Genomic DNA, 25,568 nt, shown 5'->3' on the forward strand with positions numbered 1-25,568 from the left:
TATTTCAGAAAGAAAAGATTATGACAAGATTTATAGAGGGGCTAAATACTTCTTTTTTCAATTCCATTTATTTAATTAAAGAAGACTTCACGAAGTAAAAATATATCCTTCAGGATACAAAGAAAAAAGTGAAAATAGCCCCTTCCCTCATGAAGCTTACAGTCTAATGGGGACATAATATCTAAATATTATGAAAAATATAACTAAATAAACAGGAAAATAAATCCAAGACAACTTTAGAAGGGATATACTACTATTTCCATAAAGGCTTCTTAATGGAGATAACATGATCTGATCATTGAAGGAAGCTAAGGTATCTAAGAGGCAGTAGTAAGAAGAAAATGTCTTTTAGGAAGGGACAATAAGTCTATAAAAAAGCACAGAAGTGGAAGAAGGAACATGGAGTTTGAGTACTACCCATGAAGTCTATTTGGATGAAATACAGGACATATATATATATATATATATATATATATATATGTATATATATATATATATGTAAATGTAGACAGATTGATTTAGATACGTGTGTGTGTGTGTGTGTGATAACATGGTGTAGGGACAAGTAATAATACCAGAGGTCAAGTGAAAGAAGTTCTAGTCCTGTCTTCACCAGTAGCTGAATCTGTAATTCCAACACCAAATCAAAACACTTCATCTGGATTTCTGTAGGGATGGCATTATATTATAGGGTAATTGGCACTAAAAATATGAAGTAATATGATCTTGTTTCCTACTTAGAGAGAAAGATCAAGAAGGCTAATAGGAGACAAATTATACTTCATGGTTTAAGAAATCAGGTGTAAGTGAGTTTAAGGAACCAAGGGGAAAACAGAACTGTTAATGCAGAGAGTTCTATTAAAATAAAAGTCTAGGAGGTATTCTTATAAAGGATATTTTATATATTTTATAAAAATATTATTTCCAATACATAGAAAACAATATTCACATATATGTTTTATGAACTTTAGAAGAGCAATGAATGCATGAAATATGAAAAAAATCATAGGGGATTTGGTGAAAAATAAACATGAAGTACTTACTTTTAAGTTTAAGAGTATATATGAATGCTCAGTAAAAAAATAAATACCAGCATAGTTTCAGTAATCTTATGCTATGATAATGCAAATCACAAGCAATTGCATTCAAAACTCATCATTCAGATGTATATATTTAAGACACTCAATTTCTATCAGTCTGTGTCTGTATAGATCTTCACAAAAGCCAGTCTTCAATCTTCTCTCATTTCCTTGTCTATGGAGTTAATAATTATATATTTGGAGCAGAACCACACTGTGTGATAAGGATTAGGTTTAATTTTAATGTTATTGGAGTAATGTCTAACATATAATGAAGAGAAAAGTAGCATTAATTGTGGACCCTGAATGAACATAGGTATAAGTCATTCCCATATTTTTTAAACAAATAATATTTCATTTATTTTTTCTTTTATTAATCCCAAAATATTGAAGTTGAAATAAATTTACCATTGCTTTGATGATGCCTCATTGAAAAAAAGATTTGGACTTCAAGTAATTTATATTTGTTTTGGGGTTCTTTTGCACCCACCCCTATAATGTTAGCCCCCTTTGTTTTCTACTCAAGGTTTTACTATTAAGGCAAAATATTTTCCTTTTGGTAACATGGCCAAACCAAATAAAGATCTCTTTAGACACAAATCATTATACATTTTAAGATAATAACTCTATATATTCATTTAAATAAAAATAAATTATTTCATTTTAAATGTCAGTCCTTATAAATATTATTTCAAATTATTTTCATATCTAAGACAATATACACATAGAAATATCTAAAGGAAAGTGGTAAATTAAAAAAAACTTTATACTTTTAAAATGTTCTGTATATTTCTTAAATAAACTTGTTGAGCAGAGGATTCTGGAAAGATGATGGAATAGGTCAGAAAATTCTCAGCTCTCAAAGTTTTCCCCCATAAAAGAGTTAAAATAGCTGTTAGGGCAAACAAAGTGTGGGTAAAGATAAATAACAACAGAGACATAACCTGGGTCCTCCTGGGACAATTTAAGAAGATCAGAAGAAAAATTCCTGGATGAGAGAGACACACAGAGAGACAGACAGACAGACAGACAGACAGACAGACAGACAGACAGACAGAGGGAGACAGAGAGAGACAGAGAGAGAGACAGAGACAGAGACAGAGAGAGACAGAGAGAAAGAGACAGAGAGGGAGACAGAGAGAGAGAGCAGAGAGAGAGAGAGAGACAGAGAGAGAGACAGAGACAGAGAGAGAAAGAGAGAGGAAGGGAGGAAAAGAGAGAAACATATCTAAAATTTATTGTAGCATTGGGGGGGTTATGGGAGAGGGAAAAAAGAAAAAAGTAAAAAAGTACACAGCAGAGAACAAAAGAAAACTTACAAGGAAGCAAAGTTGGACAATTCTCAACATGAGCATTATTTGCCATGTAGACTTTCTTGAAATGAAAATTTATCATTACATATTTTGAATCCTCTCTTATGCTCTGTTATGCACACTACATGCTTTTTTCCCCTTTTAACTTTGTAGTTAAGTTCTAATATTTAAGTTTATGATGTGTTTTTGTTGTTTTTTTCTGTATTTGTGTTCTGGTGTTTGTCTAAAATAAAATTTTGAAGAAAAAGATAAATGTGTGTCTGTTAGGTGGCACAGTAGATACGGTGCTGGACCTATCCTGAGTTCAAATTTGTCTTTAAACAGTTACTAGCTGTGTGATTCTATAAGTCACATAACATCTGTCACAGCATTCTCATCATTAAAATGGGGATAAGTATAGCACCAAACTGTGTTATTATGAGGATAAAATGAAATAATAGTTGTAAAGTAGTCATTAAATTACTATATAGATGCTCACATCAAGCTTGCTTTAAACACTATTGCTGTGAATAAAATCTTTATCTGCTCCTAGCTTGATGTTACAACTCATTTAAAAGTTACAATTGAAACTTTCCACATCATAGTAGCAGCTGGTTCACAGCCCAGCTATAGCTATTTGTCTATTAGCCAGTAGCTGCTGGCCTCTGAATTAGATAGGAAGCAGAGCACATTAGATGTCCCAGGCTTTCATCTCAAAAATAACAATGATTTTAAAGCCCTAGCTATCTCAGCCACGGTATGCATGCCACAATAGCAAGAGTTGAATGATTTTTCAAAATATGTGTTTCTTTGTTACTGTAACTCAGAAGTGAGAATTTAGCAAATATTTTTTTTCCCTAGGCATTGAGAGTTGCCTATTTTCCAATCAGGTAAAAGTTTGCAGAAAATGGAAGGAGGAAACTCTTCACGATTCTGTTTCTGTAAATATTCTGCTCCTTCTTATGAAGGGAAATTATCACACAATACCATGCAAACAATCAGTGCTCATTAAAAATAAAATAAATAAGACAAAATAGGGCAGCATGAAATAAAGTCATAGAATTTGTGGCTGAATTTCCCCTCCCTCTGCCATTTTCTCTGTTTTCGTTACCTTGGGCAAATCCTGTATCTTTTATGATTTTCAATTCCCTCATCTACTACATAATATTTGGATTTTGGACTGAATGATAACAAAGTGCCCTTCTATATCAGAATCTTAAAACACTTTAAACTATTTCCTTTATTAATGTATGAAGAGAACTCTTAGTATGTTTTACCAAATAATTCAAACTTTTACCAGTTCCTTCACTTTTTGCTAGGAACCACTATCAGACTTCGGGGAAAGCTGGAAGAAATTATTTTTTTAAAGAGATACCTTAAATGTGTCACTCAGATCTTAAACATAGTAAGAAACATAGTTTCTTCACAAGTAATGTTATGAACAGGGCCAAGTTCTTGTTATTCATTATCTTTGTCCGATAGTAAAAGTATTTTTTTCTGTGACCAGTTAATTTTAGTCAACTGTAATTGTGAGCTTATTCACTTATTCTTTTAATAAATATGAATTCAGAAGCTATTATGTGCAACAATATTGTACTATTACACTTTGACAAACAGAAACTTGTGGTATAACTTTTTCCCTCCAGGAATCTATGCAATATAGATGCAATCTAAGCAATATAGGGAGAAATCTGAGTTATCATTAAGTGTCTTAATGTCAAAAACCATTTAAACATAAGATAGATAAACAACACAGATCAGTATGTCATTAAGAGCAACAGAATTTATTTTATATTAGTCAAATAATTAATTAATTGACACTAATTAAATATATACTATTAAGTGCCAAATTTTGTGCTAAGCCTAAGGAGTACAAAGATAAAAATGAGTCTTTATACTCAAGTGGCTAATAATTTAATACAAAGAAACAACCTATACAAATTTAGTGAGAAGCAAGATAATTTGAGGTAAAATTCACTAGGAATGGAGGAGTCAGGAAAGGTCTTATGTACTGCAGAATGTGATGCTATTTCTGAGCCATAAGAGAAAATAGAGATTATAAGAGTCATTTAAGAGGGAAAAGAGAGGTAGAGTTGGGGGGAAAGGCAGTGATTCACCTGAGCTCTCCCCCAAACCTCTGCAAAACCTTCAAAAATATGCCTTAAAATGATTTCTAGAGTGGCAGAACCCACAAAATGATGGAGTGAAGCAAGTTTCCAATTCAAGATCACTTAGAAGGTTGACAGGAAAGGTCTGTTGCACTAAGAGGAAAACAGAGCACAGTCCAGTGTAGGCCACATCAAAGCAGAATAGGCCCCAGAAAACCAGGAGCAGGTCTTGGGGATGATTGCATCAGTGGCAGCAATGGTGGTTACCAGACCTCTCAGTCCATAGATGGTGAAAGGGTCATACAATTGATCAAAAGGATATTATTTTACCAGCACCAGGGGCAGGGATCTTTTGTGTTGCCTATGCTTTCATCAGGGTCACATTCCTAGGTCTCGGTTCTAGGGTGAGGAGGAATACTAGCCACCAGAGCTTGTGGCTACAAGGGAGCATGGACCCTAGTCATGATTCCAGGGTGGAAAAGAGTGGTTGTGGTTGCTCATGGACCAGTGTATAGTGTAGAAGAGTAATAAATACACTTCTCCCAAGGTCATAATGCCTTAGAAGAATTAACAAATAGTATAGAAGAAGGAAATGATAAATGTTTTAGAGGATTTGGGAAAATTGAGACACAAATGCATCATTGGTGTACTTGTATACAGTACAATTCAACCATTATAGAGAGCAATTTGAAACTATGCCTAAAGGAACATAAAATCATACATACCCTTTGACCGAGTAATACTACTAAAAGATTTGTATCTCAAAGAGATTTAAAAAAAAAGAAAAGGTCCTATATGTACAAACATATTTATAGCAGCTCTTTTACTGGTAGCAAAGATTTGGAAATTGAGAGGATATCCATTAATTGGGGAATACCTGAACAAGTTGTGTATAATTGTGATGGAATACTATGACACTCTAAGAAATGATTAATGGGATGCTATCAGAAAGACCTGTGAACACTTACATAAATTGATACAGAGTGAAATGAGCAGAATGAGGAGAACATTGCACAGATTAATAGCAGTACCGTATAATGATCTACTGTCAGTAACTTAGTTATTATCAACAATATAATGAACCAAGACATTTCTGAAGGGTTTAGGATAGAAGGTACTGTCCATCTCCAGAGAGAGAACTGATGAATCTTGAATGTAGATTGAAGATACTTTTTTCTTTACTTTCCTAATTTTTCTTGTGCTTTAAAAAAATTTTGGTCTGTGTTTTCTTTCATAGAAAGACTTAAATGGAAATTTATTTTGCATGACTACACAAATATAACTTATGTCAAATTGCTTACTTTGCCAAATATAAAGAGGTCAAATATAGAGGAAAAAATATATGTATTCACTTACAGTTAAACATTTTATTGTAGAAAAGACATGGAAATGAATTGGATTCCCATTAATTTGAGAATGACTGAACAAATGGTGGTAAATGAATGGAATGAAATATTATTTTCTTATTAGAAATTATGAATACAACTATTTCAGAAATGCCTAGGAAGATTTATATGAAATCATGAAAAGTAAAATAAGTATCACAATTTCTATTTTGGCCATAATAATATAGGGGAAATCAATTCTGAAAGATGACAAAACTCTAATCAAGGTAGAAACCAATCATAATTTCAGAGAATTGATAATAGAAATGCTACCAACATCTCAGCAAAGAGGTGATGGATTAGAATGAGACATACATTTTAATAATGGCCAATTGATGTTTTATTTTGCTTGATTTTTTTTCTGTTAAAAGGTATTGTTCCTATTGGGGAAAATATGTGGTCGGTATATACAGCTGGTAATTAGATCAATGCCACAAGAAACAAAAACACATTATTAAATCTTATAGAAATGCAAAGAACAAAAAGTAATTCAAATTAAAACAAATAATCAGGTCATTTTTCCTGTTATTTTCAATTTTAATAAATATTTAAAGAAGTTAAACTATATATAAAAGCTCACAATTTCATATACAATCATAATTTTTGTTCTTTGTATGCAGAATTTTTTATATTTTTGATGCTTATTAAGTTATTTTAAAATAAAATGCAAAGAGAAATGTTTGCCATCTGCATAGAGAATGAATTGGCATTGGGAAAGGCTAGATAGGAGACCAATTAGGAGGATTTTGCAGTATTCAAAAGGTTATGACAGCCGGAACTTGGTTCTTGCAATATTTAAGAGGTTATGAGGGTAAGAGGGTGGGCTAAGTGAATGGAAAGATGAGGATGGATGCAAGAGATGTGGTAGAAGCAAAAACGACAAGTTTTGGCAACACAATAAATGAAGATGTGTAGTGAGGGAGAATGATGAGCTGAAGATGACTGTAAAGTTATGAAAGTAGGTTATTGGCGGGGGGTTCCCTTGATAAACAGGGAAATTTGGAAAAGGAGTGGGTTTGAGGGCAAAAATAATCTTAAAGAAATTCAGAAAAGGGTATTGTTGTATCTCTGCATTCTAAATCTTGGGAAAGTATATTTCAATGAGTTCATGTAATCTTTTGATTAAAATTCTACAAGGACTCAGTGCAAGAGATAATAGGAAGCTCTAGCAAATGAAACTGAAAACATGAACAGTTACAATTCTGAAGAGGAAAAAAAGGATAAGTTATCTAAAGAGATTTGTGGACATGCAAAGGAAGCTCATTGATCAACTACAGTATATAGAAACAAGGGAATGTAATCAAGGATGAATTTTTCCTAAGGAAAAGGGGAGACACACACTGGGAGACAGAGAGAGTGAGAGATTGATGGGGTGAGAAGGGAGGGGGGAAGAGAGGGAGGGAGAGAGATGATAGTGGTAGCAAAAATCATCATTATTCATTACTAATTGTGATCACAATCATCTCTAGAGGAAGAATAATTAGTTATACTTCCTCTCTTGTTATAATTTTATAATATTTGCTACTGAAAATATTCTCTGTATTCCTATAAGTTTACTGATATAGTAACTATAAGTATAGTATATGGATATTTCCTAGATTTTTCAGTTTCTCATTGCTAAGATAAGCTTTCACATTTATTTCAAAGATTAACAGGGCCGTAGAGGAGGCCATGACACTCAGCTGTCTCTAGTCTTTGAAAGGAGTTTCTCTCAGCAGAAAGTTACTAGCGTGTTTCTTCTTGGTTCTTTAAAAAAAAAAAAAAGCCATGTAAGTCCATTAGCTACTACATTTCTTTTAAGTTAGAGGCTTGATTGGTACAGTTACTACTTCCCCAGCTGTAGTATTTCAAAGCAAAGGTGGATGAATACAAGAAATTTTTGGTGTCAGATCTCATGCATGATGTCAGAATTCTCAGGTCTTCAACTATTTGGGTATTTTTTTTAATTTTGCCTTTAACTGTTTCCCACATGAAATAAAAAAAAAAAAAACTTAAAATATACATTGATATTCCAAGCAATGGGAAAGTAAAATCTAATACTTTTGTGGGAGGGAAAATTATATATTTTCAGCAGATTTTTCTTCTTTATTAAATTTCAGTTTGTTTGAATTTTGTAATACTGAGGGAACTTATAAAAATCACAGGAGAAGATATCAACCCAAAGATGAAATATTAAAAAATCAGATATACCATTGCTGACATTTTCATATCTGAGCTTTCTTAGTAAAAATCAGGGTTAAAATGAAAACACATTTTACAAGATGTATTTTCCTTGAAAATAAAAGAATATATGACTGTAATCTATGTCCTAAAATACTAACTATCCGATAATTATTATGATGATGAATAACAATCTTCAGCAATCACCCACAGTGTCTGGAACATACTAGGTCCTCAATTAATACTTGTTACTCCCTGATGTCTATTAAATTAGTGCTCTTCGTTGAAACATCAGGAGCAGCTAGGTGGCGCAGCGAATAGAGCACCATCCCTGGAGTCAGGAGAACCTAAGTTCAAATGCGGCCATAGGCTCTTAACACAAAAACTTGCCATGTGACCTTGGGCAAGTCACAACCCCAGTTGCCCTCCAAAAAGCAAAACAAAAAAAGAAACATCAACATAACAAAAAGTATTCTATAGAAATCATATAAGAAATGAGATATAAATGTAAAGCAAGAATTAAAGAAAAAAAAGGGGTTTTGTTTTAGCAAGAGATGTAGGATGAGAATAATACTCCTTTTGCCTCTTATCTTTCGCTGTGAATTCCTATATGATTTACATACTGGGATTTATTGTTCAATTTATATTTCTCCCCTTTCTGATAACATGTATCACTTGGATGAACTTTAGAGATCAACAAGTCCAATACTTTATTTTACAAAGTAGAATACTAATGCCCAGAAAGAAGAAATTATGTCTGAATTTACTCAGAAGATTAATAGCAGAGTCAGAATTCAGAATTAGGTTTTCTGTTTCCAAACACAGTGCTCAAATCATCACCCATGCTTCTCAAGGTTTTGATGTTCTGATTTCATCTGATTAACTTTGAGTCAGTTAATAATATTGAAAACTTGTGAAGATAGAGGAGGAAGTCCTAGTTCAAGTCCTGACTTTGCAACTCACAATCCATGGAAACTTTGGTAGATCACCATTTCTTTCAGGCTTCAGTTTCCTCCTATACAAAATGAGTGTTGTCTTTAGTTGCCCACCTTATAGTTTTCTCATTTTTGTTCTCTATTTTTAGAGAAAATAGGTTTATGAATGATAGTTTTGGGGAAAAAATAATTTCTGTTTTAACTCTTCTAGGAATTCTAGTCAGATTTGTGTCCAATATGTATTTTTCTTTGATATTTTGTTTGTAGACGTTTTGAAGCAAATCTTTTCTCTGTATGTGTTCTAAGATTTTCTGTTGCCATAATAGCTCTTCACTGTGGAATCCTTTTTGTTGTGGTGGTTGTTATTGTTGTTTGTTTATTTGTTTGCTCATACTTTTAGTCTAATTTTCTACTTTTTGATTTTGAACTTTATGGTAGGGTTGGGCTCTGTGCAGTTCTGAGGGGAGGGGACATATCAAGCAGAAACTTCTATCCTCATATTCTTCTGTCACTTTCGTAGGTCAGGCTGAGGGCCTGCAAACTTTCATTGCTCCCAAAGTAATATGATCTGAGGTAAGGTCTGTTAACAGTCCTCCTTGTCTGAGCTCTGCAAGTTCCTGACCCAGGTTCGGGTCTATCAGTTTGTCCTTGGTTGGGAGTTTCAATAGACTGCTACTGGAGTGAGTCACTAACTAACCACTAACGACTGGAGTTAGTTTATTGGGAGCCTCAGCAGGCTTAGTAGTACTAAACTATTGGCTCCCTTTTAGCCTGGAACTCATACTTTAGTTATTCTACAGTAAGTTTACTTGCTGAGCTAAAGGCTGGAAGGGAGTCCCTGCTCTGCTCCTGGGATCGTAGTCATAATTTGTTTCTACAATTTGTTCCCTGCTTAATACATAGCTAGGGTCTACTTCTCTCTTCCCTGCATCTGTGACTTGGAACAGGGGAGTAGGCAACAAAGCTGCCCACAGTTCTAGTTCAGGGATAACTTGAGATCTGCTTATGCCCCACTGCTTCCTGCCCTTGTGTGCTATCTCAGCCCTTTTTTAGTCCTAGGAACAGGAATTCCACTGCCATGTGTGCTTTTGGCTATACTCCATCCTCAGTGTTCACAGACCTCTCAATGTGGATGGGCTATTAGAGAATTTCATAGAGGAGATAATTGGGGCCTAGAGAGATTTGGTCAAATGCCCAAAATCACATCAGTGTCCCTAAGCCAATCTGGGCTGGGGAAAAAAATGGCTCTGACTTTTTTCTTGTTTTCTCGATCAAATCATTGTAGAAAAGGGTTACTGGGGAGATATTGATTCCTCTCATTCTGCAATCTTGACTCCTATAGTATAAAGAACTATGAATCAATTTTTTAGGATCCTAGACTTATTTTTCCCCACTTAATAGTATTTTATTTTTTTCCAATTACATGTAAAGATAGTTTTAAACATTTGCTTTTATAAGATTTTGATTTCTAATTTTTTCCCTCCTTCCTTCCCCACCCCTCCCCAAGAAAGCTAGCAATATGAGTTATTTATGTACAATTATATTAAATGTATTTCTACATTAGTTGTGTTGTGAAAGAAGAATCAAAGCAAAGGGAAATATCATGAGAAAGAAAAACAAAAAAAATGAAAATGATATGCTTTGATTTGCATTCAGACTCCATAGTTCTTTCTCTGGATGTGGATAACATTTTCCATCATGTGTCTTTTGGAATTTTCTTGGATCATTATATTACTCAGTAAAACTGTCTATTAGAGTTGATCATCACACAGTGTTGCTATTACTTTGTACAGTGTTCTCCTGGTCTGCTCTCTTCACTTGACGTCAGTCCATGTAAGTACAGATTTTTCTGAAATCTGCATGCTCATCATTTCTTATAGCACAATAGCATTCCATTACATTCATATATCACCACTTGTTTAGTCATTCCCCAACTAATGGATATCCCCTCAATTTCTAATTCTTTGCCACCACGAAATGAGGTCTATAAAAATTTTTGTACATGTGGGTCCTTTTCCCTTCTTTATGATTTCATTGAGATACAGACCTAAGAGTGGTATTGCTGGATCAAAGGGTATGCACAGTTTTATAGCCCTTTGGGCATACTTCCATATTGTTCTACGGAATAGTTGGATCAGTTCACAACTCCACCAATAATGCATTAGTGTTCCTGTTTTCCCACATATATAGGTAGGAAACTTTAGAGTAAATTTTGGGTGCACTATAACAAAGATGCAGGTGAAATTTGTGTCTGGACATCCAGTAGGATTGTCATATATGTGAAAGATATTCCTGGGAACATTTGCTGTCCCCTACATGTGAAATACCTAGCTAGATGTGTTTTTCCAGATGGTCATTTATGTTAAAGAGAATCATGGAAAATTTATAACTAGCATAATTTGGTTTCACACCTAAGGGTGTCCTAGTTTTTGTTTGAGTTGCCTTACTATAGCAACTCAGTAAATATCCTTTTCCAAAATCTAATTAAATTTAGCTGGTTGGTAATTAAGTTAAGAAGAGGAGCCTTGTGCCTTCTATTTCCTGCTGGGCATGATGGGACCCATCAGGCTGGTTCTTCTATTTGTTGTAAAGCAACAACTTGCATCTGTGCCAGCAAAAAAAATATTCCACACCCTCTTACCTGTCAGGACATGGAATATGTCTGGTGCAAAGAGGAGTGATCTACCCTTTCTCATCTGTGCCCCCCCCCATCTCCTGTTGCATGCATCCCTTGAGAGGAGAAGAAAAGTTAATGAGCAATGGGACTTTTCCTGTTGTTCAACTTCGACTTCCTTTTCCTGCTGTGCTCTTTTTTCTCTAATTTTCACCTCTCAGATTAAGATGAAAGAGGAGTAGTGAAGCACAATCTCACCTTTTAATGTGCACTTCCCACTTCATACTGCAGTTAACTACATTCTGATATTCAACCTCCTTTAGGGGATGGTGCCCTTCACTCAATGATGAATATTTTCATGTCTGCTCATACCCTTCACATCCCCAGGACTCTGAAACCCTGTAGGTCATCATCCTAATCCCATTCCTCTCCCCATCTCCTGATTCTTTTTTCCCCTTATCGACCCTCCCAACCCAAAGTTACTATCACCCATCTTCCTTCCTTCTCACATGCTGATGAAGAAATATAGAGAAAATCACACAAATGTTCTACTTGAGTTCACCATAATTTTATGTTACTTAACCTCAATTGGGCCTTTGTTTCTTCAAGGCAATCCTGACAAATCAACTCACTCTTCACTCTCCACAGTGTTTCTTACAAATCTTTTGATCCTTTCCTAAATTTCTTATGGCTCCCCAAAACTCTCATCTTCTCAGCTAAGAACCTTGCTGCATAACTTACAGAATAAATAGGCCTATTTACTGTGAGCTCACTCTTTTTTCCCCATTTCCTCATCTTGTATCACTCCTATATCTTTTGCACACTTTTTGGTCGTTCACCTATTTCACATTATGAAGTGGCCTTGCTCCTTACAAAATCTAACCCTTCTCCTTATTTAAGCAATCCCCTTTCATCACATCTCCTCCAACACACTGATCCTCCTATAACCCCCATTTTATTCCTTATTTTCAATCTCTTCCTATATACTTGTTCATTCCTTACTGCCTAAAAAATTCTCATGTCTCCCATGTCCTGAAAAAATATCTCACTTGATCCTTCCTATAGTTCCATAACTATTCTACCCTTTGTGGCTAAAGTTCTAGAAAGAGCTATCTGTGATTAGTTTTGAAGTTCTCTCCTCTCACTCCTTCTTTATCCCTTATAATCAATTCCATGGAAACTGCTCTCCAAAGTTATCAATGATCTCTTTGTTCCCAAATTCAACAGCTTTCTAAATTCTCATTCTCCTTGACTTCTCTGAGGCTATTGACATTGTCAATCACTCTCCTTCTTGATATTCTCTTCTTTCTAGGATTTCATAACATCATTCTCTCCTGGTTCTCCTCCTACCTAACTTACCAGTCTTTCTCTATCTTCTTTGTTGGATCTTCATCCATATCACACTCTCTAACTACTGATATCCTACAGAGATCTATCCTGGGCTCTCTCCTCTTCTCCCTCTATACTATTTCAATGGGTTATCTCATCAACTCCCATTGATTTAATTGTCATCTACATAGTGATGATTGTCAGATTTAGTTATTTTTTTTCCCAAACTCTCTTCTGAACTCCAGTCTCATATCTCCAAATTCATTACAGACATCTTGAACTGTATATCCAGTAGATATATTAAAACTCAACTTGTCCAAAACTAAACTCATTATTTTCCCCCTAAATCCTGCTCACTTTTTACCTTTTCTATTCCTACAAAGGGCATCAGCATCCTCTCTTCATACTCCACCTCAAAAAGTAGAAATCATATTCAACTCTTTACTATCTCTCATACCCCATAATCAATATATTACTCAGGCCTGTTAATTTCACCAATAAAGCATCCTTTGATTATGCCCTTTTCTCTCTTCTAATACCTTCACCATCTTAGTGCAAGACCTCATCTCCTCAAGCCTGGACTATCACAATAACATATTGATGGGTCTCACTCCCTCAAGTGTCTCCCCACTCCAAAATTCATCATCCACATAGTCATTGAAGCAATTTTCCTAAAGAGTAGGTTTAACCAGTCACCTACTTACTCAAGAAAACTCCAGTGCCTAATACAAAATCTTCTATTGGTCATTCAAAGCAATTCAAAACCTTTCCCCAACCTACCTTTCTAATCTTCTGCCTCCTGTACCTCTTCCTTACTTCTTTAATACAGTGAAACATGCTTCCGTACTGTTCTTAAACCAAACACTCCATCTCTCAGTTCCAATAGTTTTGTCTGACTTTTGCCCATGTTTGGAATGTTCTCCCTACTCATATCATGGCTTTCCTTACTTCCTTGATGCCCCAGCTAAAATTTTATCTTCTGGAGGAAGTTTTGCCAAAATTCTTTTAATTCTCTCTCTCTCTCTCTCTCTCTCTCTCTCTCTCTCTCTCTCTCTCTCTCTCTCTCTCTCTCTGTTGATTCACTATTAACATAGATAGACAGATAGATATAGAGATTAGATATATATATATATAGACAGATATATGTATGCATTTATGTATCTGTCTCTCTATCTGTATCTTTTTTAAATATTTATTTGTTTGCTATATCTCTTGTGTCATTCAATGAAAGTATGAGCAAAGACAGACAGGCCATAATGAAGAGTTCTGACAAAAGGTGATCCACTGATGAAGGAAAAGGAAACCAACTCCAGTATCTTTGCCAAGAAAACCTCATAGACAGCATTAAAATAATAGAAGGTACATATGACACTGGAAGAAGATCCCCTCAGGTCAGAATTTATCCAACATACTACTGTGAAAGAGTGGAAAGCAACTACAAGTAGCTCCAGTAATAATGAAGAAGTGGGGCTAAAGTCAAAATGAAGTTCAGATACATATATGTCTGGTGATGAAAGGAAATTCTGGTATTGTAGAAATAAATATTGCATATGAACCTGGAATATAAGATTTATGAACCAAGGTAAGCTGGATATGTTCAAATAGAAGGTGGAAAGACTACATATTGGCCTCTTTATTATGAGTGAACTTACATGGATGGGAGTGGGTTAATTTAATTAAGGTGATCATTACAGATATTACTGGAGGCAAGAATCCCTTAGAAGACATGAAGCAGCCCTCATAGTCAATAAAAGGGTAAAACAAGTAGTACTAGTGAATGATATAAAAACAACAACAACAGAATATCTGTTTAAATCTAAGGCAAACAATTTATATCACAATACTAAGACTATACTTCAACCATTGGTGCCAGAGGACAAATTTGCTCAATTCTATAAAAACCTATAACATCTTTTAGAAATAACATAAAAAAGGTATTACATTTATGTTAGGCGACTGAAATATTTTAGTAGGAATAAAAAAGATAATTGTAATAATTGACAAGTTTGACATGGAGTACAAAATTAAACAGGGAAAAGACTAATACAGTTTTGTCAAGATAACTTATTGGTCATAGCAAATACCTTTTTACAACAAATCAAAAGGTGACTCTACACATAGATATAACTGGGTAGTCAATATAAAAAAATCACTTTGATTTTATGCTTTGCAGACAAAGGTGGAAAAACTATGTCAAGGTAAAACAAGACTTAGAGCTAACTGTGGCTCAAATCATGAGCTTCTTACTGCAAAATTCAGACTTAAAGAAAGTAGGGAAAACCATCAGATAACATAATTATAATCTAAATAGCTTCCCCTGAGAATATGAAGGGGCAGTTAGGTGATGAAATGGATAAAGTACTGACCCTGGAACCAGAAAGACTTGAGTTCAAATTTGACTTCAGATACATATTTGCTGTATGACCCTGAGTAAATCACTTAACCCTGTTTGCCTCAGTTACTCATTTATAAAATGAGCTGGAGAAGGAAATGACAAAACACTCCAGTGTCTGTCTAAAGAAAAGCCCACAAGGGGTCACTGAGAGTTAGACAGGCTGAAACTACTTACTAACAATAATGAATCTGCAGGGAAAATTATGTATAGATTTAAGATATTAGCTTTGGTAGATCAAGTTTATTAAGAACTATGGACAGAGGTTTGCGCTTTTGTATAAGAAATAACAAAAAAAAAATCTCAAAAAAAAAAGAAGAGTAAGAAACCAAAATGTCTGTCTGATAAAACTACAAAAAGCTAAGGAAAGATGGAAAGTGAAAGGCAAAGTAAAAAGGGACATCTATACACAACTGAATGTACAATTCCAGTGAATAGTAAAGAGAGATAAGAAAGCTGTCTTTAATGAGCAGTGAGAAGAAAGAGAAGAAAATAAGAGAATTATAAAGACAAGAGATCTCTTCAAGAAAATTGGAGATAATAAGGGAACATTTCATGAAAGATAAATGGGTATGATAAAAGACAAAAATGATAGGGACTTGATGGAAGTAAAAGACATTAAGAAGAATATATGTAACTGTATAAGAAAGATCTTGGAGCGGCCAGGTAGCACAGAGAGTAAGAGCACCGGCTCCAGTGTCAGGATGACCTGAAGATAGAATCCCAGGCTCAGACACTTAGCACCCACCCAGAAACACCTGGCCGTGTAACCTTGAGCAAGTTACTTAACCCCAATTGCTTAGGGGCGGCCAGATGGTTCAGCGAGTAAGAGCACCGGCTCCAGTGTCAGGATGACCTGTATCAAATCCAGGCTCAGATACTCAGCACCACACCCAGAAATAACTGGCCATGTAACCTTGAGCAAGTTACTTAACCCTGATTGCTTTAAAAAAAGAAAGAAAGAAAGATCTTAACATAGCCAATAACTGCAATGGTGCAGTTACTTATCTAGAGTCATATATCCTGGAAAATGAAGTAAAGTGGAAGCATTGCTAATATGGCTAGTGGAAGAGACAGAATTCCAACTGAGCTACTTAAAATCCTAAAGAAGATGCTGTTAAAGTGCCATATTCAGTATGCTATTTAATTTGGAAAATTTGGCCAAAAGATTGTAAAAGATCAATTTATTATCCAACCCTAAAGGAAGACAATACCAAAGAATGTTCAAATTACTGAATGATTGCATTCTTTTCATATGCCAGAAAGTTTATGTTTAAGATTCTTCAAGTTAAACTTTAGTAATATGTGAACTGAGAATTACCAGAATTGCAAACTGGTTTTTGAAGAGATGGAGAAACCAGAAAATAAATTGACAATATTTGGTGGATTATGGAGAAAACAAGGGAGTTCCTGAAAAGGTATGCACACACACATGTATTCATGCATGCATGCATATCTTTTTTTCTTTTCTTTCACTACACTAAAGACAGTAACTGTGTGGATGCAATAAAAGGTGGCAAGTCCTCAAAGAGATGAGAGTACCAGATCATCTTATTTGTCTTCTGAGCAAATTATATGTGGTTGAAGAAGCAATATTTAGAACTGAACATGTAAGAACTGATTGGTTTAAGATTAGGAAAGGAGTATAGCTGGTCTATATGCTCATCACAATAAATGCTAGTCTGAATGAATCAAAAGCTAGAATTAAGATTGCTGGGAGATATCAATAATCTCAGATATGCAGATGATACCACTCTGATAGAAATTGAAGAATCAAAAGCTCTCTTGAAGCTTAATGTAAAAAAAAAAAAACAGAAAAAAAGCAAAGATCTTGGTAACTGGTCCCATCACTCCATGGCAAGTAGAGGGAGAAGAAATGGAAGCAATGTCAAATTTTACATCCTTGGGCACAAAGATTACTGCAGATAGGAACTTGAGTCATGATAATAAAAGATGCTTGCTCTTTGAAAGGAAAGCTATGGCAAATTTTGACAGCATACAAAAAAGCAGAGATATCACCTTGCCCAAAAAAAAAAGGTCTGTGTTGTCAAAGGTATGTTTTATTCCAGTAGCAATATATAATTTTGAGAGTTTAATTATGAGGAAAATTGAGCATGTAGAATTGATGGTCTCATATTGTGGTGCAGAAGACTTTTGAGAGTCTTTGAATAGTAAGAAGATTAAAGCATTCTATACTTTAAAAAATAATTCACGCTACTCACTAAAAGGACAAATCCAGAAGCTGAAGCTTAAATATGTTGGCCACAAAGTGAGAAAACAGGACTCACTGAAAGAGACCCTGATGTTGGGAAACAGTGAAGGCAAAAGGAGAAGGGAATGGTAGAGAATGAGATAAATAGTTTGGGTCATGGAAGCAATGGACATGACCTTGGACAGAATTTGGACAATAGTGAAGGATAGAACAGCCTAGAGTATGACAGTCTATGGAGTCCAGAAGAGTCAGACATGACAGAATGAATAGACAACATCAACAAATATTAGACTGTGAGGTTCCTAAAAACAGGGACTGTCTTTCACCTCTTTTTGCATCCCCAGGGCTTAACACACTGCCTCCCACAAGATAGGTGCTCAAGAAATATTAATTGATTGATTTAATATACCACAAGTAGGTATTTGAATGATAATGTTAGGAAAATTCCTTAAGCTTTCAGGGTCAGAGAGAAGTAATTTTCAGTCACCCTCTGAGGACCTAATTTGCAAGTAGAAGAGTAATTTTGACATTAGTTTGAAGGAGGCTCTAAGATTAGTAAAATAAAGAAAAAAGGGAACTTAATCACTTAGGTAAAATCCCAAAACTCGTAAAAGAATCAACAAATCTCAGAGGAATGGGGATGTCACTTGAATAGTCTCTGTGAATAGTATTGCACTGAAGCAATTTAAAAAAAATGTATATGGGAGAAGCAATTATAGGGTCAAAATGGAGAAAAACAGACAATTCATCACTGTAAACTTGAATGGATTAAATTATCAAAAACTAAATAGAATAAATGAATGGATTAAAAAAATTCTTGCTTACAAGAAACATGCCTAAAAAGCAGATATATACATAGAACCAAAATGAAAGGTACAGAATTTAATGTGCATTAGGTAGATCCAAAAAATACGATTGTAATTATGTTATTCACCAAAGCAGAAAATAAAATTTTATTTTACAAATTGATTTAAATAGTGAAATTAAATTATACTTAAAGGAATAATAATCATAAACCAATATAAAATATTAAACTCGCATCTTCCAAATTGAGTAATAAAGTGAAAAGTAAATTAATTTTAAAAGCAATTATTAAGTATGCCAATGATGGGGGATACTTTATTGTTTTCTCAAAGTTGGACAAATTTGACAAAAAGAAAAACAAAATGAAAAAACAGAAAATGTATAAATGTCTGATTAATTATATAAAATGTTTATAGCATTTTCAAATGGAAGCACTAAAAATTTACATATTTCTATCAATGGCATATAGCCTTTTGAAAATTATAAAATGTAGCTGGCCAGAGATAATTTACAGATAAATGCAAAAAATAGAGGAAAAAAGGTAGGATTAACATATTAAATGTGCATTTAAATAAAGCTCATAAGTTAAGCAAGCTCAAAATATGCCCAAATGACAAACATTTGAAAAAAAAGATATATTCAAAACAAGAATGACTATGATAATAATAAAACTAAAAGTTATTTCATGGAGTACTAAAAAATGTAATAAATATTTAGCCAACCTAAATGAATTTGTCAAAATAGATAAAAGTAAAGGTGAAATTGGAAGAAAATAAGAAATAAACAATATTTTAATAATTATTAGAACCTACTATGAAAAGTTTTGTTCCAAAAAAAAAAAAAAACCAGAACACAAAAGAAGTAGAGGACTAGCTTCAAAAACATTAGGTGCCCAAATTAACAGAATATGAAATAGCTATCTTAATCTAATCTCAGACAAAATAAATAGATCTAGTTGTAACTAACTACCAAAGAAAGGGATAAATACATGTAGCCCTGATGGACTTGTAGGAGGTTATATAAAAATTTAATATACGCTACCACACCAATTAGTCCTTAGAACTAAGAGTGTATATTGCCAATGTTAATGTATTAGACAAATATGCTAACAGCTAAACCAAGGAAAGAAAAGAAAAGGAGTAGACCAATAAAATTCTTTAATATCATACTTCAAAAATGTCTAAATCATGACAAGACTTTTATTTATAAAAATCATTGTGATTTGTATATAACTTCTGAAAGACTTGAATTTATACCAATGTTTGTAAGGTACCACTTTGAAAAATGTAGTTGGCTTACTGATATTTTAATGGAGAGTTTTATTTTCATTAGAACTCAAGTTAACATCCAAATACTAAATGTTTACTATATTTCAGGCATTGCACTAAGTGCTAAAGATATAAAGGAAGTCAAAGCAGCACCTGCTTTCAAAGAGTTTATCATATAATTAGGGATATGTGGATAATATGTGCCAACAAGATAGATACAGGATAAACTGGAGTTAATCTCAGAGTGAAATAACTAACAATCAAAGTTTCTTACTGAAGTTCATATTTTAGCAAAGACATGAAGGAAGTGAGAGAAACTAGAGTTAAGAGCATTCTAGACCAATGAAAACACTTAGGAGATTTAGTATCTTGTTCAAGATATAGCAAAGAGGCCAGCATCACTGCATTATGGAGAACACAAAGGGAAGTTTAAGGAATATTTGAAGGATGATTCAGGTCAACAGAAATATATGCAGTAAGGTGACACAGTGAAGGACTATTGGCCCTCAGTTCAGGAAAACTTGATTGCACATTTGATTCTCTATATAAACATGGGCAAGTCACTTAACCTCTCTTAACCTTTCCTCATTTATAAAATGGGGATAATAACAGCACCTATATCTTGGGGTTGTTGTGAAGAACAATGCCTGGTATACAGTAAATTTATGTAAATATTATCTATTATTTTTGTTGTTTCAATAAATGAAGGGGAAATGAGTATATGAAAATGTGAATTACTATAAAAGATTGAGTAGGGAAAGTTTTGGAAAAGTATACCATTTCTTGGAACTCCCCTCTCAATCATTTGTTTCACCATGAGATTTCCTCAAAAGACCTGCAAGTCATAATATTAGTCCCCAATAATATAACCACATTATAAAGAAAAATGTGAAGAGCGACATAATTATCTCAATAAGTATAGAAAAGTCTTTGGCAAAGTAACAAGACATGCTAAAAATCCTACAAAGCCTGGTCATGGAGGAAATTTTGGAGAGTTAATAAAAAGTAATCTAAACCCAAGGACAAGTATTATATGCAATAGGAAAAGAAAAACAGATATTTACACAATAAATATAAAGAATAAAGCAAAGAAGTCATTTTCACTCAAATTATTTGATACAGTTTTATAAGTGCAAAAATCTTACAAGATAATGGAATTACTACCATAAAAAAAACAAAGGGGAAAAAGACTATCCCTATTTGCTCTTAACAATGATAATTTACTTTAAAAAAAACTCAGGAAGCCAGAAAATAAACTATGATGAATAAAATCCCTGGCTGCAAAATGAATCCACAAAAATCAACATCATTTTAAGGTATTAATAAAAAAAATCCAAGAAACAAATAGAAAGAGAAGTCCCATTCATGAATATTTGGAAATCAACCTTCCAAATTACTTTGAATATATTTAATTTTGAAAATATATCATAAAGAAATAAATCACAATTTAAATGGCTAGAATAGTATTTAATGTTCATGAATGGGTCATACTGATAAAATAAGGATTAGTATACTATCAAAGATAATTTTCAGATTTGGTGATACAGCAGTCAGATTACCAGGGGGATAATTTTCTGTGCTATACACAATAAAAACAAAGTTAATTTGGAGGAACAAAAGAAATAAAGCAAAAAGGGAAATAATGAAAAACTTTTCTGAATGCAGAGTGAATAGCTTCCATATATCAAACTATATTATAAAACAGTAATCATCAGAAATATTTTGAACTGACTAAAATATACAAAAGCAGATCAAATTACCAGACAAGAAAAGGGAGAATAAGAAATTACTTCAACAATCCAGTATTTGATAAATCAAATAAATTACTGAGAAAAGAACTTCCTATATTATAAGAACTGATAGGAAAACTGGAAATTTTTATTTTCATGTTATGTGTGCTAAAACTCTGATAAGTGGTTAAAAAATATTATCTCAGTCGATATTCACAACAGCCCTCAGAGCTATGTGCTATTATTATCCCAGTTTTATAGATGAAGAAATTGAGGCAAAGAGATTAAGTGACTTGCCAGGGTCACACAGCTAGTAAACATCTCTGTATTGAAACTCAGGTCTTCCTCTCTCCAGATCCAAAACTCCATCCACTGTGCTACCTAGCTTCCTCACTAAAGTGGTCATGTGGATATAAAAATATTTGTGTCAAATACCTTTGATATTAATCTGATAGATAAGAAATATAAGATAAAAATTCATTTCCTAGTAAATAAGTGGTCAAAGGCTATCCACAGAGTTCTCAAAAGGAAAAAAAATTGAAATCTATTAATTGCCACATGAAAAATATTGCAAATCACAAATAATAAGAGATAAAAATCAAAACAAACCTGAGGGAAATAGGAGAAATATACATTACCTAAAAACAAAAGCTATCAATAAAAATCTATTAAAGAAACTACTCTTTTTATTATTCTAAAGTTAGAAATAAAACTTTATCATGTTTTTGTAATAACTATGTTCATCACTGTTATGGAGGAAGTCTGTCAGATGTTCCTGTTTGCATATGTCATTGTATTGATTTTATTAATCCCATGAGTGGTGCAGAGTTTCATAAATGGCATACATACTTTCTAAAAATAAATGAACAGAAGGATAATTTCTATGAGGTATTCTTCCAGCTTCAGGATGAACATTCTTTGTCTGACTCATGTTTCCAGTTAGGCCAAACATTTTTGAGACAATATGCATACCATACAATGGGGGTCGGGGGGGATTGGAGGAGGGAAGAACCTAAAAAATTTCTGCATAAATAGAATGGGCTGTGTCAGGAAGTAGTGGGCTTCACCCTCACTGGTGGTCTTTCCACTTCACCTCCAATTACTGTTGAGGGTGTTCTACGTCAGATGATGGTTAGACAAGATAAACTCTGTGTTACCTTGCTTCTATGTCAATCTTTGAAGAGATTTCCTTTCAACAACCATGTGAGACAGGCAGTAGATAGAAAGGATTTTCTATTTAAAAAGATATTTTTAGATCATTAATTCCTACATCCTCACATTACAGATAAGGAAACTGATCCTGAGAGAGGTTAAGTAATTTTCATATAGCAATCACTTAATAAATGCATTTTGATACATTGGCTTGGCTTGTCTAACATCTCATTTGATGAATGAGGGAACCAAAGCCCAAAAGGGTAAAAAAAAAAACTATCTACATTGCCCCAGTTAAGATGTGTAATTACTGGAATTAGAAACAATATTTCTTGATTGCAAATACAGGGCTCCTTCCAGTGTATCCCATCGGGCTTTGAAGCTTTGATTATTCTTGATACTTTGAGGCTGGGAGTCTTAGTCAGAAAAGCAGAACTGTTAAGTACTGATTTTTCAATTAATTAAACTTCTATTCTTAAGGATATATATTTAAATTAAATTCAGACACTTAATGAATATTTGTTCAGTTGTCACTTCCAGATAAGTTAGACTTTTATATCCACTCATTGATCTCTTGAGTTTCAGCCCCACATCACAAAGTGCCATTAGATATTTTCCACTGGATATTCCATAGGCATCTCAAATTTAATATCTCAAATCAGAACTCGTTGATTTTCTGCCAAAACCATACTTGTTCTGAACTTCTCTATTTCTACCATTCTTCTAATTACTCAAGTTTGCAATCATGGTATCACACTGACTCTTGTTCATATCAAATATCTAATAAGTTGCCACATCTTGCTGCAATTTTCTCCACAAGATATCTATGATTTTTTCCATTCTTTTTACATAGACAGCTATCAACAAAATTTAGGCCTTCAACCCTCACCCAGGCTGTTGTAATTGCTTCCTATTTGGTCTCCTAGTCTTCCCAATCCATTATTCTTAGAGCTACCAAAACATTGTCCCTAAAACAGATCTGACCATATGAATTCCTTTCTCAAAAATATTCAATGAATTCTTCTTATCTCTAGGATCATTTTTAATCTACTTTTTTAAAAAAGCTATTCAAAACTTTGTTTAAAAAACCTTTTCTAGGTTTTTTTTATTAGACATTAGTCCTCTTACTAGAGTCTATGGTTTAATAAAGTTGACTGTCTTTCCCTTCCTTTAGGAGGACATACAATTTTCATTCTCTATATGGCAGCTAGCATTTTCCCTGGACTTGGAAGTCAGTTCCAACTCAACCACCTATTAGAATTCAAAGCTTTCTCAAAGCTCAACACGTGTTATTTTATGTCAGACCTTTACTTGTCACTCTAGCTGCTTATACTTTCCTAACACTCCACCAAGTTAACATGTATTATCTTTGTATATATTTTGTATATACTTAAGGATATGCACAACAACCCTCCCCTTAACTGAGTCTAAATACCTTGAGACCAGGGGATATTTAATGTTTATCTTTGCATTTCCAGAACCTAACACAGAGTCTGGCAAATAGTGAGTTTTTTTCTAATTTTTATTTTATTTTATCTTGAACTTAAGAAATGAAACAAGCATTTCTATAACAGTAAAATGGGAAGAAAAAAGATAATTATACATGAAATTGCAACTCTAGTATGTACAACTTGCTATTTCTTTTAAATATGTAATAGAGTTATCATGTAACTTTCTTTTTTCCTTTCCCCCCACCCTAGAAATGGCTATAATTAGACACATATATGTATATGTGTGTACATATATACATTCATACACACATGTGTATGCTTGTATGTATACACAGAGAGAGAGATAGTTTAGACATTTATATATAGATAGTAAAGCCATTCTATATGCACTTTTATTTATCAGTTCTTTTTCTGGATGCCAATAGCATCTTTACTCATATGTCCTTTGTAGCCAATTTGAATATTTATACTAGTCAAAATGAATTAGTCATTCTAAGTTGTTCATAAACAAATATTGTTATTACTACATGTGACATTTTTTGGTTCTGTTCGATAGTTTTGGTCAATTGATGAAGAAACAGATTTACACTATTATACTATGCTGTGTATTAAACTATAAACTGAAACTCAAAGGATAGAACTTGGTAACTCTCTATTCCTCCTTGACCCTAATCCCCAAAGCTCAATGTTTTCCTATCAAAAGGTACTAAGCAGGGGCCTCATTTTGAGAAGAGTTATATGATTTGACCAGATGAGACTCTGGGCAGCCATTGAGTCCTCTGGCTTTGAAAACCCAGATGTTGGTGCTTCCCTCTCTGGTAACTATGATTAGGTATGGATGTAATGGGCAGACAGTCAGAAGTCTATATGCTGCTTGTAACTTGTTTGTATTTTGTTTGTATTCTCTGAAGTTCAATGTGCTGACCTTTTCCCCCTGAACTAGGTAAATGATATATGTTTGATTAAAGCAAGATTGTTAACCCAAAATAAGGGGGGGAGGGGACTAAGTAGAGGATGCATGTGGAGGTCTCATTAATTATACTAACCAACAAAAATCTTGGCACTCAAATTAATGCCTGATCTTTTTTTCAATTCCATCAATATTACCTTCCATGTCTGGCATTTGAGTCATCTAACATATATGGTAAGTGTTTAACCATCAATCTGCTTCTGCATATATATTAAATAACTTTCTGGACTGACCAACTAGATTTGTACTGATAGGATTTTGTTTTGTTTTGGAATGTGTTTCTTTTAAGGTTTAAATTTGCTGTTATTTTATAGAGAAAAAATTCAAAAATGCTTAATCAAATACAGAAACTTGGTTTTCCACAGTTCAAAAAATGGAGGCAATGTAATAGTAATGGAATTTAAAGATCCCCCTGTATTGGCTTGGTTTTTGGACTGATTGTGTTAAGACCCAGAGCTTGTGAATCCCACTTGTGGGATGGGCTTGTTCATGTGAAAAGAGAATGCTGAACTGGGAGGAGCTGGGGACATAAATTTAGAGAGACACAAGCAAAGAGAGAGGCAGAAGAACTTTTTGGAAGCAGCATCTTGGAGGCAGGGAGAGATGGAGAGGATTGCTGAGGGCCAGTTTGAATTGCCCAGGACTTTTGAGACCTGCCACCCAGAGCTGCCAAGGACTGAGGATACA

This window comes from Petaurus breviceps, unplaced genomic scaffold, assembly GCF_028583685.1.
Source record: "Petaurus breviceps papuanus isolate PSGF00001 unplaced genomic scaffold, PetGlider_PUasm1.0 90686, whole genome shotgun sequence".
NCBI lineage: Eukaryota > Metazoa > Chordata > Mammalia > Diprotodontia > Petauridae > Petaurus > Petaurus breviceps.